This window comes from Sorex araneus, chromosome 3 (genome assembly GCF_027595985.1).
Source record: "Sorex araneus isolate mSorAra2 chromosome 3, mSorAra2.pri, whole genome shotgun sequence".
Lineage (NCBI taxonomy): Eukaryota > Metazoa > Chordata > Mammalia > Eulipotyphla > Soricidae > Sorex > Sorex araneus.
Genome location: NC_073304.1, coordinates 46850693 through 46864849, shown reverse-complemented (window position 1 = coordinate 46864849; position 14157 = coordinate 46850693). Strand labels below are relative to the sequence as shown.

General features: G+C 39.0%; 1 protein-coding gene and 1 non-coding gene across 5 annotated transcripts in view; one reads left to right on the top strand and one right to left on the bottom strand.

Moving 5' to 3' along the window:
* Positions 1–14157, bottom strand: part of FERMT2 (FERM domain containing kindlin 2) — an 89866-nt gene that overhangs the window by 66705 nt on the left and 9004 nt on the right. The window lies entirely within an intron of this gene.
* On the top strand, positions 4548–4650 carry LOC129403857 (U6 spliceosomal RNA). The gene has a single exon (XR_008629516.1). It is a non-coding gene; the product is annotated as a U6 spliceosomal RNA (small nuclear RNA).

Below are 14157 nucleotides of genomic sequence, written 5' to 3'. Positions count from 1 at the left end.
AATGCACAGGGGTTATTCCTGCTCATGCACTCAGGAATTATTCCTGGTGGTGCTCCTGGGACCATATGGGATGCTGGGAATCGAACCCGGGTTGGCCGCGTTCAAGGCAAATTCCTTACCCACTGTGCTATCACTACAGCTCCTTAGTTGTTTTCTTACCTAATGCCTTATAAGCAGAAATATAAACACGGGGGTGAGGGGGGGAGTGTGCTCACAAACTGATTTAGGCAGACACAGCTCTGCCCAAAGTAAGCAAACACTACCTCCCAAGGAACACTGAAACCTTGTCCTGGCAACAGCTGTGGTCTTTGCACCATCTAGAACACGGGTGAGACAGTCACTCAAACTATTCTATGTCTCTGTGAAATGTCTATTTTTGAAAAATGGACCCCATGCTTCCCACAGATTCATTAGTTCATCATTAAGAGGCTATTCATGATAGAGCCTAAAAAATTAAGAACTGGACTATAGAAATCCTAACTCAGGTGAGGGAGGATCTAGCCTTAGGATGCCCTGCCTAGAAGCAATATACAGACTCGCATTAGCTTACTCTTCAAACATCAAATGTGAAGTAATATTCTAATCATGTATGTTTTCAGCTACTTTAACAATGGATACTGTAGCACTGTAGCACTGTCATGCCCTTGTTCATCGATTTTTCTCCAGCGGGCACCAGTAACGTCTCCATTGTGAGACTTGTTACTGTTTTTGGCATATCGAATACACCACAGGTAGCTTGCCAGGCTCTGCCATGCGGCGGGATACTCTCGGTAGCTTGCTGGGCTCTCCTAGAGGGATGGAGTAATCAAACCTGGAGTGGCCAGTTAGCTCAGTTGGTTAGAGCGTGGTGCTAATAACGCCAAAGTCGTGGGTTCAATCTCCATCCAAGCCACAAGTGCAACTCCTTTTCTCCCCTGTTCAGCAACAATGGATATTGTGAACAATAAATTCAAAATGCTATGGTTTTACTGCTCTTTAACTAAATGAATCATGTATTGATATGCCAAAGTAAACTGAATCTACCACTACCAAAGAAAACAACTATCACAAAGAAAAAACTGCTTGGTGAAAAAAAAAACTATCTAAAAAAAGTACTTTTTTTTTACTAGATTTTTTTATTATCACAGAACATGTTATCAACCTTTTAAGTTGGATACATCTCTCCAAGTACTATTTTATCAATGTTAAAATAATCACAAACCCTTCCTAGTCCTTTCTCTCTTCCTTGTTCAAGACTGTTGAGAAAAAGGGGCTGGAGCAATAGCACAGCAGATAGGGGCTTTGCATTTCCCGCGGCTGACCCAGGTTAGATCCCCAGTATCCCATATGGTTCCCCGAGCCTGCCAGGAATGGTCCCTGAGCTCAGAGCCAGGAGTAAGCCCTGAGTACTGCCAGGTGTGGCCCAAAAAGAACAAAATAAATTAATAAAAAACTGTGTAGAGGAGAATGTGGAGAAACAGTACAGGGCATAAGGCACTTAACATGGTCCTCCACCCTATTAGGAGTAATCCCTGAGCACAGAGCCAGCACAGCTGGGTGTGGTTCCAAGGCCAAAACAAAGAGGGCCCAGAGTTTTTTTAAATGATTTTTTTTTTTTAAATGGGAGTCAGGGCATGAGAGTGGCAGGGGAAAATGAGAGTGTACCAGGGATGACATCTAAAGCCTATTACTTGCAGCGCATGTTCTCTACCACTGAACTACATTCCCAATCCCCAGAATTAATCTTTTTCTAAAATCCTCTTATGGATTCAATCTACAGTGACAGACCGCCACAGAATTTTCAGCAGTGCATTCTATTTGTCATTATCATCTAGGACACTTAAGTATATATGATTATTAGTGGACCAGAAAAAACACTCCTAATTTTTCATAATTATAAACAATAGAGATTGCTTTTAGTAAGTCCCAAGTCTAGTTCGGTTAACATTTCCTTGTTAATAAAATGGAAACAAGAAAACACTGACAATAACCATGCAAATATTTTGTAACAGTACAAGTCCCCTATTCTATCACCTACCCCATCCAACAAAGGAAGACTATATCAAGATCATACTATTCAGTAATTATATTAATCTAATACTTGAGTCTTTTATACTGGATTGATCCTTCTAAGTCCTATTTTACTATTTCTCCCCTAAATTTTTCAAAATCTCTTTCCTTAGGAACATGATTTCATTTTTTACAAAACTAACTTTTAAAATGAAAGCTCAATCATTTTACTGCTCCACTTAAAATTAAAAACTTTCCCAATCTATCCTTCACTGAACTGGTTTACAACCTCTTAAGTTATATAAATATTTTTTATAATCATCTGTGTTCCATTTTGCTCATGATCTGGCCTACACACACACACACACACACACAACACCCATGCCCTGGCCTACACATACTATTAACACCAGGGTTTTTTTTTTTTTTTGGAGTTTGTTTGTTTGTTTGTTTGTTTTTGATATTTCATTTTTTTGTGATGCCAGGGATCAAACCCACGTCTCTCTCACACATTAGGCACACTCTTTACCAGTGCATCATATTCCTAGTCAAATGAGTTTAAAAAGAACAAAATCTGCTAAAATATGACTGTTTCCAAGTCTTCACTGACCCTTTTGTCAAAGCAGTTAGGTATACCTTATATATCATCACTGTATCACTGTCATCCCATTGCTCATCGATTTGCTCAAGTGGGCACCAGTAACATCTCCATCGTGAGACTTATTGTTACTGTTTTTGACATATCAAATATGCCAGGGGTAGCTTGCCAGGCTCTGCCGTGCGGGCGAGATACTCTCGGTAGCTTGCTGGGCTCTCCAAGAGGGGCGGAGGAATCAAACCTCAGTCGGCCACGTGCAAGGCAAACACCCTACCCGCTGTGCTATGGCTCCAGCCCTACATATATCATACTTCACTGTATTTTATGCAACTTCCTCCACTATAGTAAGGGTCTCTGATCTTGATTTCCATGCTTTTTTGGAGGAGTGAGGGGAGACACACTTTGTGGTACTCAGATTATTTCTGGTTCTGGGATTGCTCAGGGACCTTTTGGGGTGCCAGAGATTGAACCTGGGTTGGCCTACTGCTGTACTATCTCTCTTTGAGGTCTTTGATCTTTTTTGTCTTGCATTTTAAAGGCAGAGCTGAGGGTCAGACAAACAGAATTAAATTGATACCGAGAATATTTTTGCCGCACAGCAGAGCCTGACAAACTACCTGTGGTATATTTGATATGTCAAAACAGTAACAACAAGTCACACAATGGAGACATTACTGCTGCCCACTCAAGGAAATCCACGAACAACGGGATGACAGTGATACAATGACCCAAAAGTATCTGTAATGTGCAGGCAACATGCAAAAATAACTTAATAATGTGGAAAATTAGTTATTCTACAATGAAAGTTTGTGTCAGACATTTAAAACTCTTACAGCCAGCTTTAAGTACACAGGAAAAAAATCTTTTTAAAGAAACAGTGAAACTGGCTATTAATCCCTTATCAGATGGGTATTGGGTAAATGTGTTGCAAGCTATAATGCCCAAAAGTACAGAGAGAGTTTGGGATATATTGTCTGCCATGGAGGCAAGGGGAGGGTAGGAAAGGGGGGGTATAACAGGGATATTGGTGGGGGGGAATGTGCACTGGTGGAGGGATGGGTGCTTGATCATTGTGTGATTGTAACCCAAACATGAAAGCTTGTAACTATCTCACAGTGATTCAATAAAATTTTTTTTAAAAAGTGAAACTCTTTTGTGCACTGAAATTCAAAATAGAAACATTAAAAAAAAACATCAATAGTAGTTTAGTGTTTGCCTACTTCTCAGTATACTGTCCCACTCTCTTCTAGTTTGAATAAATTTGCAACATTTTAACCTTCATCCTTTAAAGTCATAAAGTCCGAGTGCTCCCTTAAAATGCAGTTTTCTGCTCACATTGATTCCTCTGGGGCAGTTTCATCCTTGTATCACATCATTCTCCACATATTTTTTATGTCAGCAAATCTATCTTCATGGCATTCCTTTGGCTGCATACCTTGTCTCTTAAAATAGTAGCAGCACCTATATTCCAATTATTTCTATAATTCCATTTACATTTAATACAAATCTCTCTGGTAGCATTATCACTTTCTATTTCTGCATATTTATCATTGTTGGCTAATCCCCTCTCTCAATTATCCACATATGAAAACTGTCTCATCACAAATTTTTAGTGGGAGATGAGACAACACAGCTACACACTTTACATACTACCTATGCATGACCAGTAATACATATAGCCAGAGTCCAATCACAAATGTAATTTTTTAAAAGTGATGACTGATAACTGATCATAAGCTTCCCTTGTCATTTACACACTGAACAGCAGAATAAAGAGCTAGAAGCTAAATTAGTACTTTATAGAATTATTCATAGCTAAAGTATGGTGGCAACTAAAATGTGACCAAGCTTTTGAATGACAAGTGTTAATTAACTAAACAGTGAGAGATGAAACACGAGTACTGAAACTACATACAACACTGATGATTTCAAGTTGTTTGTCACCCTAAAAAATACTTCGGCTCACTTCGGCATCACATATACTAAAATCGAAATGATAGAGAAGATTAGCATGGCCCCTGCGCAAGCATGACACGCAAATTCATGATGCGTTCCATATTTTTGTGAATTTCTTTAAGTTGTCCTGCTTGAATTAAACTTCTTAACCTTGGTAACTTTCAGAAAATTGACCTTACCATGGAGAAAATAAAGAAATCCAACATTAGAAAAAAAAATACTTCAGGACCTGGGGCTGGAGCCATAGCACAGTGGGTAGGGTGTTTGCTTTGCACGCATCCAATCCGGGTTCGATTCCCAGCATGCCATACGGTCACCCAAGCACTGCCAGGAGTAATTCCTGAGTGTAGAGCCAGGAGTAACCCCTGGGCATTGCTAGGTGTTACCCAAAAAGAAAAAAAAATACTTCAGGACAGGCAATAGTACAATTGGTAGGGAGCTTGTCTTGCTTGAGGCCAGCCTGGGTTGAATCCCCAGCACCCTATACAGTTAGTTGTGCAGTCCAGGAGTGATCCTGAGAGCAGAGCCAGGAGCAAGCCCTGAGCACTGTCGTGTGTGGCACCCTCCACAAATAAAATGTTTCTAATCTGCTAGAAACTATAAGCTGCTTCAACACATTACATCATGTCCAAACTGCTGACATATTTCAAATTAAGTATCCTACTTGATTTTAGATTATAAGTAGGTTCATATGTCTAAAGCAGATAGACCCACTAATTATCTAAAACATTTGGAAATAGAACTGGTAAACAGAGACAAATTGGGAGATAGTACAAGGGTTAGATCAACCTAGGTTCAATCCCTGGCACAATATTGCCTCCTGAGCAGCAAGGTATAGTCCTAGAAGTCCTGAATGGTCCCCAGTACAGCAAAGTCCAAACAGCACCTCATTCTAGCACTGAATCATGACAAATGGGTATTTTTTCCCCCATACATCACTGAAACATTCACTCATTAAAATGTCAAAACCAAGTATAATCAACTAAATTTTAAAAAGCCCCTTTTGGAGATACAAACTCAATATAAGAAGTCTATTTCAATTTACTAATACAAAAGGATATTAAGTCCAATCAGCTGAAAGCTTTATCAGATCACATAAGCTAGGAGTGCAATTACAGAATATACACAAAGAGAAGGTATGCAATTATTCATTTGCACAGGGAGGGTGCTTTTATACTCAAACTTTACTACTAATTTGGTTCAACTTGGCTTAGTTCCTAGAACGCTAGACTCAGAGTGATCTAATGTTAACATCTGACAAATTCTAAGAGAATAAAACCAGGGCTGAACTTATCACTTAGTATTTGCCTTACAGAAACAGTGATTTTTTTTCTTTTAAATGTGATCAAGGCAGTAGCTAGGGAAGTAGCTACTTAGATAAAAAGTAATTTTCTAGCATACAAAAAGAATGACACAGCATTATTTTTACCGACTTTGACATTTAAAATTATTTTTAAAAGTACTAATAAATTCTGATATGGAACCGGAGTGCAGAGTACTAAAAATATCTTGGGATCCAAAGCCTCATTATTGCCTTTATCTTATGTTATTAACAAATATATATATATATATATATATATATATATCAGATGAACTTCAAATTTGTAGAACTATGTCTCTCCCTGTTTAAAAAAATGGCATCTCATAATTCTAGGAAAAAATTAAACCTTTTCATTTGGTTTACAAAAAGCACTTGAAGCATCTGCTTAATTCCTTAAGCCTATCAAGTCACTAGTTCTCAAAACTGCTCCTCCATCATTAGACTTCTCTGAGTTCCTCCAAGGACCACCCTCTCATGTTGCTTCTCTCAGGTAGGAACTTCTCACCTTCTCCCAATCTTTTTATCCATCCCATGCTAACCAACTCTACTACTCTTCTGGCTACTTCCTAATCCACCCTTAGCTCTCAGCTTAATTTCCATCAGAAATCCTTCATTATAGACTTGGTGAAATTCTTCTAAACATCCAGAAATATTTCAAATATCAACATATTTCTACTACTGTTTCATAACATAGCTCTTAGTTGTTCATTTACTTATTGGTTTGGGGGCCACACCTGGCAAAGCTCGAGGGTTACTCCTGACTCTGCACTCAGAAATCACTCTTGGCAGTGCTCATTGGACCATATAGGATGCTAGGGATTGAACCTGGTGGGCTGTGTGCAAGGCAAGTGCCCTATCTGCTGTACTATTTTTCCAGTCCCTATAGTTCTTACTTAAGATAAGACTGTCTTGCTCCAAAGATTGAGTGCAAGTAAAGAATGAGTTCTAGTTCATTTCTTCATGCCGTCATATCATTCTTTAGGCTCTCATTTTAATATTAGGTAGATGAGGAAAGGACTAGTACAACAAAACTGACTACCAGATTTCACCACAAAACTGCTGGTGGCCAGAATAGAATCATCATTGTACCCTGTTTCTTCAGAAAACAAAACAAAACAAAACAAACTCACCTGATTTATGAGCTGTTATTGTGTCACCATTGAACGGTTTCATTCTGCTTAAAAGGATAAACAGAAGCCTGAAAAATAGTACAGGGGGAAGGCTTTTGCCTTGCACACAACATGGTTCTAGCCCCAGCACTGCCAGATGATGTGGTCCCAAAACAAACAAACAAAAAAAGGAAATAGCAGGGACTGGAGAGTACAGTGGGTGGGGTGCGTTTGCCTTTCACACAGTCAACCAGGTTTGATGCCAGACCTCATATGTCCCCCAAACCCTATCAGGAGTGATCCTTGATCACAAAGTCAGGAGTAAGCCTAAGCACCACCAGGTATGATCCAAAATCAAACAAACAAACAAACAAAGATACTTTCCACAGGCACATGAACGTGCATATCCTCTCCCATATTGTAAGCCATAAACCTAGAATTCTCAGCTCACCCACAATGTCAATCTATTTCTGAAAGATGACTTGCATGTTTGTTTAGAGTGCTGCAGTATTAACTACCACTGCACTCAGCCAAATGTCTTCACAAAGGCCATGAGTATGCCCAAAGACTCCCATCTTCCCCCTCTAGTGAAACTGTACTGTTCATTTGCCAAAGATAGACATTTCATTCACTATCTTCTCATTTTAGAAAGTTTCCAAGATCACATCATGAAGGAAATGAAGCAATTTCCCCAGAAAAATCAGGCAGAGCAGGTAGTTATTCCTGGGGGCCTAACATCTATCCTGCAGCCACTGGATTTTTATAAAAACAAGCCTTTAAAGACCACTTGAATTGTTCCTACTCATGTAGAAAATCATCAACTGACACTTGCTGGAAACATTAAGTGCCCATCCTTGGCACCATTATGCACATGAGAGATGTAAGACTTCGGATCCTGAACAACACAGAACAGTCAATAAAAGTTTCAAAAAAATAGGAATTTCCAATCCACTATTATGAAGATGACACACTTAGAAAACGACAAAGTAAACACCGAGTGGTGCTGAGGATGGTGTATCAGATAAAACCAATGATGGTCATGCAGATTCTTCAAACACAAAAATGACATTTTTTAGTCTAATTTTGCAACACTGAAGTAACTTTTCTTAAGTATAATGTTACTTACCCACTAAAAGCACAAATCAATGTTAACTGGTGTTAACCATTTTTTAACCAGAAAAATTTTCCCTAAACTCTCACAAAGAGATGCTGTGCATCAACTTAAGACTACCTGATTTTACATACATCCACAAGTATTCTGTGTATTCTACTCTTGCACCAAAGATTAGTAATAAATGATTTATTTATAGTAATAGTTTAGTAGGACTGGACTGACAGCACAGTGGGTAGGGCATTTGCCTTGCATGCAGCCGACCCAGGTTCGATTCCTCCTTCCCTGTTGGAGAGCCGGGCAAGCTGCTCAGAGTATACTGTCCACAGGGCAGAGCCTGGCAAGCTACCCATGGTGTATTCGATATGCCAAAAACAGTAACAAAGTCTCACAATGGAGACGTTACTGGTGCCTGCTCGAGCAAATCGATGAACAACGGGATGACAGTGACAGTGACAATAGTTTAGTAACTATTATTAAATATAATGGTATTTAGTAATATATTTTTTTAATATTTGGACCCCACCTGGCAGTGCTCACGGGTTACTCCTGGCTCTGCAATCAGGAATTACTCCTGGTGGTGCTTGGGGAACCATATGGGATGCCAGGTATTGAACCCAGGTCAGCTATGTGCAAGGAAAGTGGCCTACCCACTGTACTACTTACTGCTCCAGCCAGTAATAATTTTTTTAAGTAATACCAGCACATTATTTTTTTAAGAGGCAAAGAGACAGTATATATTAGGTATGAACTGAGCCATGTATGCTCCCTGCCCCCACTTAGCCTTCTGAGCATCATCTAGTATAGCTCTGGAGGTACAGAAGCACCCCTAGGGTGGCTAGAGTGATACCTAGCATCACAGGTCTTTAGGCTTCCTGAGCATCACTTGGAAGTCCCATACCCAAAATGTCACATAATGGTCACCCCATTTTGGAGGGAAAAAAACTGGCATAAAATCTGTGAGACTGTGCAAAGAAATATGGTTTTTTCATCAACTAATCATCACCACTGCATAACCACTTCACTGTTTCTAAAGTAACACCAGTTACTACCACCTAAAAGTAAGGTTTCATACAATTGTTGAAATAACTGCACCCCATTTTTCTGCCCCCAAAATGGCACAAATTCCACAGTGATTACACAGTGAAATGTAATGAATAAAAAGAAAAATATTAATGCTTCAATCTACAATTCAAATTTATGCTATAGGTTTTCATATTATTTGAAAGATAACAGATAAAATTTTATACAGTGTCAACCATATTACTATGGTTATGCCAATAATGCCATACTTAGCTTTTACATTATCTCCAAGGACTATGTAGCAAACTAAGGTTCCTTACATGAGAAAGAAAATTCAAGAGTGCTTAGGGCCTGAGAGTACAGGGGCTAAGGCCCATGCTTTACATCCCACCAACACTGGTTCAAATTCCTGGCACCACATATGATCCCCCATGCACCTCTTAGGGTGACTCCTGAGTACAAAGTCAGGAATAGGCCCTGAGCTCTGTTAGGTGTGACTCAGCCCCATCTCAAAAAATAAATAAATAAAATAAAACTATTCAGAGTGGTTAAAATAGCATGCCAAAGTTTTATCTACATAGTGATATCTTCAACTAAGTTCTAAATACTAAAAAAATTCACTTTTCCACTCCCATTCCCCCCCACCCCAACTCATCATTTAGTGAAGGTATCTGATTAAAACAGAATATAAAATTATCTAATACAATCCACTTTAGCATAGTTTATAATTCATTTATACTAGAGAATAAAATCTACTTCTTTTGAAACATCATTATATTTTATACTACCAATAATAACAAGAGATAGCACAACAAAATTGAAATACATTTCTACATACAGAAGAAGTGCTTGCCTTTATAAAAGACACTTTCTTTGACTACGGATAGATAGTATAGAGAATGGGGTGTTTGGCTTGCAAGTGGCCAACCCGGGTTCAATCCATGGAACCCTGTACAATCCCCTGAGTCCTACCAGGTGTGATCTCAGTGCGCAGAGCCAGGACTAAGCCCTGAGCATAGCCGGGTATAGCCCCAAAAACCAGAAAGGGAAAAAAATGCAGTAAAAGAACAATACATCTTACTAAAAGAACCTGGACCATATCATCATTACTCTATAATTACACAGGGTACTATAAGCTCTTCACATGTGATATTAACATACTCCTTTATTGAAATTCCAAAATAAAGCAATTGCTATTATCCCCATTTTAGAGCAGCCAGAAACAGGCACAGGTCCCATGGCATAAAGTTAGACTAACCAGGACAGTCACACAGTAGGCTGCCCACCACAAACACAGGCCTCTGCTCCACCACAACAGTCTATCATGGCCACAGAACTCCTCACACTCTGCATGAAACTTTTAAAATTAATTTGGCAGTTTCTTGCACTATTTCAGTTATTTTTAATTCTGAAGGTTATAAAATTCTTAAATCTAAACCAGTAACCACATTAAGGAGCATTAAGCTGGGAGGCAAATGTCCAACAGACATTTTCATCTACAATCAATAATTCTGGCACTTTTTTGATGTTTTATTTATAAGCTAAAGTGTTCCATTAAGAAAAAAAAGATATCAAAATCATTGCACTGATGATTTGGAATTACAATTGACCCTTAAAATACTTGTGTTTTAGTTACAGCATAAGATGAAATAGTGTTGTTAAATATCCAAGAAAAGATTCACTATAGATTCTAAAACCAGATGTCACATCCTCTGAGCTGGAGGCTTTCCGTTCCTAACCTTGAAAACTGCACAAAGTTCATTCCAAAGATTCATTAAAGCTGATTGGTCCCTAAGTACATGGAAAGATAGCAGGAAACGGAGTCTGAAAACTGACAAAAAGGAAAAGAAATCTAAATTAAACCTCTCATTTGGATCACGTACAACTTATCTTCTTCTATAAACAGAAATTCACTTAGAAACAGAATCATTAAAAATAAAACATTGAAAGATATAACTTAAGGCCAGAGACACAACACTGAAGTGAAGGTACTCGCCTTGCCTGCAGCTGACCCTGGTTTGATTTCTGTAGCTATATGGTCCCTCAAGCACTGTTAGTAGTGACCCCTGAGGAACTGCCCTGCCTGGTGTGGCTCTATACTCTCCCCAACTAAAAAAAAAAAAGATGCGGGGCTGGAGCAATAGCACAGCGGGAAGGGCGTTTGCCTTGCACAAGGCCGAACCGGGTTCGATTCCCAGCATTCCACATGGTCCCTTGAGCACCGCCAGGAGTAATTCCCGAGTGCAAAGCCAGGAGTAACCTCTGTGCATCGCCAGGTGTGATGCAAAAAGCAAAAAAAAAAGACAAGCCACATACTGGATTTATGTCTAAAATTATGAAAAGTTAAAAGCAACTAAGAAAACAACAAAACATAAAAAAGAAACAGGCAGAACCTTATGAAGACACTTTATTTAGAAGACATTTAAGGGCCTAGAGAAACAGCACCATGGCTCAGTGCCTGCCCTGCAAGCAAATATATGGTCATGTGCTCAAATCCTAAGTGTTATATACATGCCAAGAGTGGCGCAGACAGCTGTTTGAACCTGGCAACTCTGCAATCTGTGGTCCCCAGCACAAGTGGCTGCCAGTCACATTACAGCAGGTATGTGTAAGCAATACAAAAAAGGAGTACAACCCCCCAGCACGCACAACTAACGCTTAGTGTGAGCACACTGGCCAAGAAGTCTGAGTTCTACCACAACCTCAACTTGAGTGCTTTAATTAAACGTTCAAGTCATGTAAGAGGAGACAAATCTCACAAGCACCATAGCCCAAGGGGCAACCCTGGGGTAAGCATCAACAGCTGAAAAACTGCAAACACCACTGTCAGGCACACTGCACAGGTCCTGGTCATCACATTGTCATCAACAAAGGGGAGGGATGGGAGACTGCAAAACAAAAAATACCCCAATGGCATAATAAGCACATGCAAATACTTCCTGACATCGGAGGATGGAGACAGTACAGTGGCCTTGGCCCTTACACTCAAATTTGATCCCCAGCCCATCAGGAGTAATCCCTAAGCAGAGTCAGGCGTGACCCCCAAGTCAAACCCAAAAAACCAAGAACCAAAAATAAATAAATAAAAATTTTAGAAAATTTCAACTTCATTAGGGAAGTGTGAATTAAAATCATAAGCTATCACTGCATGCTAATTATCAGAGAAGCAATTTAAAGAAAAAGCCTGACAAAACCAGTGGCTGGGGCAGGGCTCAAGACAACTGAAACTCTCACACAGCTTTTTTTGGTTTTAGTTCTCATAGTGTGCGAATGCAAAATGATACCGAAGTTTGGAAATGTTTGGCAGCTTCTAAAAATTTAAGCATATACTTAGAATACTACCACCCAGCAATCTTACTCATAGGTAGTCATCAACGAGAAAAGAAAATACATATTCACAAGAATGTTTAGAGAAGACCTATTCATAATCTCCCCAACCTGGAAACACAAATGCCCTCAACAGACATTAATTCTGGCACACATTCTATATAACAGACTCAGCAATAAAAACCACCAATACACAAACACATATGGATTTAAAAATTATGCTAAAACAATTATTTTAAATAAAATATATTATGCTAAATCAAAGAAACAAGACTTTAAACCATGTAAGTATAGTTCCACTAATGAAAAAGGCAGCTCTGGGGCTGGAGTGATAGTATAGTGGGTAAGGGCACTTGCCTTGCAAACTGCAGACCTGAGTTCAATCCCTGACATCTCATATGGTCCCCCGAGCATCACTAGGAATAATTCCAGAGTGCAGAGCCAGGACTAACGCCTTAACATCACTGGGTGTGGCCCAAAAAGTAACGAAAATTAAAAAGCAAAAACCAAAGGCTTCAATGACTTTCACAAGTTGTGGCTATGGCATGGGGTGATTAAAAAGAAAAACAAGTAAACTTTTTGAAGTATTAGAAAAGTTCAATATTTTTACTTGTGGTAATTTTTTGTGACTGTATATCTGTGTTAAAAAGCAATTAGGGGGCTGGACTGATAGTACAGCAGGTAGGGCGTTTGTCTTGCACGAGGCCAACCCGGGTTCGAATCCCAGCATCCCATATGGTCCCCTGAGCACCACCAGGAGTAATTCCTGAGTGCAGAGCCAGGAGTAACCCCTGTGCATCACCGGGTGTGACCCAAAAAGAAAAAAAATAATAAAATATTGTTCACAGTAGCTTTTCTGAAATCACTTTTATTAGTTTCTATTGGATCAATGTTTTCATATGCCTAGGAATACAGTTGTATCATTCCTTTATTATAATTGAATAAAAATATTGCTCTTATGAAATATATTAAGAATTGTAACCCAAACATGAAAGCTTGTAACTATCTCACGGTGATTCAATAAAATTTAAGAAAGGAAGGAAGGAAGGAAGGAAGGAAGGAAGGAAGGAAGGAAGGAAGGAAGGAAGGAAGGAAGGAAGGAAGGAAGGAAGGAAGGAAGGAAGGGAGGAAGGAAGGAAGGGAGGAAGGAAGAGAGGAAGGAAGGAAGAGAGGAAGGAAGGAAGAAAGAAAGAGAAGGAGAAAGAAAGAAAGAAAGAAAGAAAGAAAGAAAGAAAGAAAGAAAGAAAGAAAGAAAGAAAGAAAGAAAGAAAGAAAGAAAGAAAGAAAGAGAGAAAGAGAGAGAGAGAAAAGAAAGAAAGAAAGAAAGAAAGAAAGAAAGAAAGAAAGAAAGAAAGAAAGAAAGAAAGAAAGAAAGAAAGAAAGAAAGAAGGAAAGAAAGATAAGGCAAAAAAGAAAAAGAGAATTAATTTACTACTGAAGCTGTCATGGTTATAAATTTTTCAAATCTCTGGAATACCATCATCCACTTACTGGTCCATTCCATTTTAGAAATCTCAGAAACAACAGTTAAATAGCTCCTTGCACATTACAGAGGCAGGTGTGTATCTGAAAGTGAGGGAAGGTGGAATGACAGCTATTTTTCTTGTCCTTTAGCGGGTAATAACACAAACCAGTTTCAAACTAGGCTCTTTCTGAGAGCACAATTTCTCCACTGAAGATACAAAAATGCAACCTAATGAAGTTAAGTGACTTGATTACATGT